A 3,481-nucleotide genomic window follows, 5' to 3' on the forward strand; every position below is an offset into this window, starting at 1 on the left:
TTCAGCTATGGCCTAGGAAATTCTAATCTTTATCAGTGGCATTTCTGCCAAATAGCAGATACAGGTTGCATTGATACCTGTGACATCAGCAGATTCACTTATACTCACATTACTGTAGCTCTGCTTTTCAATTTACAGCCTCATCATATATTTACTTATTAACTCAAAAACTCTCCTCCAGTGAAGTAATGCTCCTACCAAGGCAGAACAGACCCTTTTCCCCAGAGAACAGCTGAGTATCATCTAGAACAAATTAGCATCACCTATATTCAGAAGAAGTTGCTTTATCATTAAAAAATGTGATGAGGTCAAACAACCCATCCCCTGAATTTATACAGGGCTAGCTCACAAATACAAATATTCACACTGGAGAGGCACAAGCAGCTTTACTGAGTGTCATCACTTTTAGCAGCAGTAAAGATTTCCATGAGCCCTCACACTTGGAAAACTGACATTCCAAACCTGAACTGCACTAACCAGGGTGGGCTCTATGTGCCTGAGGACAGCTAGCTTGCACTCCTGTGCCACTGTCCACAACCTTCTCACACCCTGGCCTGACACACTCACTAATCTCATTGTACAGTGATGCCACTGCAAAACACTCTGCACAAAGGAGCTACCAAGAATCAGAACATTCCTGTTATCCCGTAATCTTTCACGGGACACCACAAAGGTACTACTGGATCTTTCATCTCTACCATGCCACCTTCAGGAAAACAGATCAGCAGTCACAGGAACAGGAAAAAAAAAGAAAAAAAAAAAAAAAGGAAAAAAAAAATAAAAAAAAAATGAAGAAAATGCTTTTTTTCATAAGAAGAGGAAACAAAAGCTGGATCCCTTCACAAAACAATTACCCAAGACGTACTTTTCCCTTCTCAAGAAACAGGAATTTAAATACATTTCCTTTTCCCAGAACAGGAGAATGGAAGGGTTCACTACAAACTCCCCAGGAAAAAAACCCACAAAGCCTCCTGCCTTCGTTCAGCTCTCAAGTACCCAATAAGTTTTCAAATCCTGTGCCAAACACCAGAGAGCACACGAGTAACCAAAAGAAAGAATTTGGCAGCAGAATGCGATATACCATCAAAGAAAAAAAAAAAAACAAGCGTAGTTTAGAGGAGCGGTAGCAGGGAAATGGGTACAAAAAGCTGTTGTGCTCTATCACACAGAAGCGAATCACAAAAAAGAAGGGGAAATTAATTTCTGTGCAATTTTAAATGCAGGATGCTAGGAGCATCTCTAAAGGATTCCCCAGCATTTACAGGGGAAAACACACATATATTTTACTGCTTAAGCCACTATGGACCAAACACCTTTTGGCCACACGTGACATTGTTATCCTTTCAAAGATGTTCCACTGGGCTTTTGTGCTATCCCATTAATATTTCAAGCATCAGAAACTGAAATTTGTGGCTCAGCATTTTTACACACCACTTTCAACACAATAAAACACACACCTGTTCCACCCGTTAACTTTAAAAACAATGTCTACTATAAAATAAATTACAATTCATCTTACAGCTCGTGCGAGAACTCAACCAGACTTGAAGAAGGGACTTGAAGGCTAACAGACCGCCGTCAGACAGCAGCTCACTCGGTCTGGCTAAAGGTATTTGCATTATCTCCTGCTTCCATTAAAACTCACGAACGATAAGTATTGCAGACGCTGGAACAGGCGGAGCGCTTGTACAGTCTAAGCAATAATATACCGAAGGAAGGACGGGCACAAGCCCCGGCTGCTCCCAAGACGGCAGCGGGCCACAGCATGAAGCAGCTCCTGAGGTACGAGTTCCCGCTTCAGCCGCGGGCTGCCCCGAGCGCCGGGGACGGGCCCGAGGCGGAACCCGCACCGCCGTCTTCCCGACAGAAAACGGCCAGGGCAGGCACGGACCGAGAAGAAGGCCTCGGGGCTCAGGGTAGACTTCGAAGCGGGCCGGACCGCCGGGCAGAAGCGGCAAGAGGGCACGGGGCGGCCTCGCGGACAAGAGCGCCCGAGGTCCAGCCGCGGAGTTCGGGGCGGAAAGAGGCCCCAAGACTCGCGGGGCCCCAGGCGGCAGGACCTGGAGGTCAGGGGAGGCCCGGCCTGGGCAGCGGAGGCCCAAATCGGTCTCACTCACCAGGCCGGTCCCTGCAGCAGCAGCGGCGGATAGAGCCGGGCATTCAAAATGGCGGCGGCGCGGCCGCAGCACCGATACCGCAGGCGGAGGGATCCGCGCTCCGAATCGCTCCCCAAGACCCCGCAGGCTCTCTCGACCGTGGGTGGGAGCGCGACCGCGCCGGCTTCGGCGGGAGCGGGGCGGGAATAGGGAGGAGGCGATGCAGCACCGCCGATGGAGGGACGGAAAATGCCGCTCGCACTACTTTTCTTGGCGGAAGCACCCTTGAGTTTGGTCTTAGAGGCAAAGGCGCGTCTGCACCGTGGCAGTCCCTGATGACGTCACGCGAGGGGTGGTCCCCGCGGCACGCGCTCCCCGCGGCGGGGCCGGGCAAACCCGTCACCCGTGTCTGTGGTTCCGGAATCGGCGGTTGCGAGGCCGGAGGGGCCAAGGCACTCCCAGTCCGCCGAATCTCGCAGTGTTTAAATGTCCACCGGCGATGGGGGGAGCGCAGTGTGCGGCAGTAAAAGAAGCGTCTTTGAAAGAGGGTACAGAGCCAACCCCACCCAAGGCAGCTCTTCTGTCCCCACTTCCAGGAATTTATGTCACATTAACGATAACCGAATGACGAGGAACTGCCCCCCGCGCAGCCCGGTCAGCAGCACGGGGCCGGACGTACACTGCGGGGGTGCGAGAGAAGGCATGGGCACATTCAGACCGAAGACTCCCGCAGGGGAGCCGGGTCACGTTGCCACGGGGTCCGCATTGCCAACCGCTGAGAGTCCGACTGGGGCGTGGAACTAACAAAAGCCGCACGGTGCTGCCGCCAGGTGACTCGCGCTGTGCGACCGGGCCCCGGGCCCGTCCCGCAAGCCGGGCTGGACTGAGCCCCGAGCGGACGCATCTGGTTGCCACGGCAACGGCGCTGTGGGTGCCCCGTGACGCCATCCGGGCGCGGCAGAGTGACGACCCCTGCGACGGGAGAGAAGTTCCGGCGCTCGCTGTGTCCGTCATTGACATGCGACGCGTCATTGCCGTGCGCCAGGGCTGGGGAGGAGCCGGTCCGGGCACCGGGCGGGCCCGCGGGGCCGGTCCGAGCCATGGCGGGTGAGCCGCGGAAAGCGGGCGGGTACCGGGCGGGCCCGCTGGACCCGACGGGTCGGGATACGCGGCAGCGCGGTCGGAATTTTGGAGCCGGGGGTGGGGGCGGCGACCGGGGTCGGGCGTCTTCCGTCCTCGGCGTTCCGAGCTTGGGGCAGGGGCCGTCACCATGCCCGTTCCCGGCGCCGGGGTTGGGCTGCCCCCCGTTGTCGTGGCTAGGACTCATGGCTCCCTCTGTTCCTGGCACAGGTGAGGCGGCGGCTGGCGGCGCGGATCCAGGAGCC

General features: G+C 55.6%; 1 protein-coding gene across 4 annotated transcripts in view; it reads right to left on the reverse strand.

The window, feature by feature from the left end:
• Positions 1 to 2,234, reverse strand: part of AP1G1 (adaptor related protein complex 1 subunit gamma 1) — a 37,058-nt gene extending 34,824 nt beyond the window's left edge. For 3 of the 4 annotated variants that reach the window (XM_062500277.1, XM_062500282.1, XM_062500279.1), the window contains exon 1: positions 2,118 to 2,234. The gene's annotated coding sequence lies outside the window, so the exon portion shown is untranslated. Of the gene's footprint in view, positions 1 to 1,519; positions 1,766 to 2,117 lie in introns of those variants that run through there. The other variant, XM_062500278.1, reaches the window with a different exon arrangement.
• Between the last annotated feature and the right edge of the window lie 1,247 nt (positions 2,235 to 3,481).

The sequence above is a fragment of the Cinclus cinclus genome, chromosome 11 (assembly GCF_963662255.1).
Source record: "Cinclus cinclus chromosome 11, bCinCin1.1, whole genome shotgun sequence".
In the NCBI taxonomy this organism is placed as follows: Eukaryota; Metazoa; Chordata; class Aves; order Passeriformes; family Cinclidae; genus Cinclus; species Cinclus cinclus.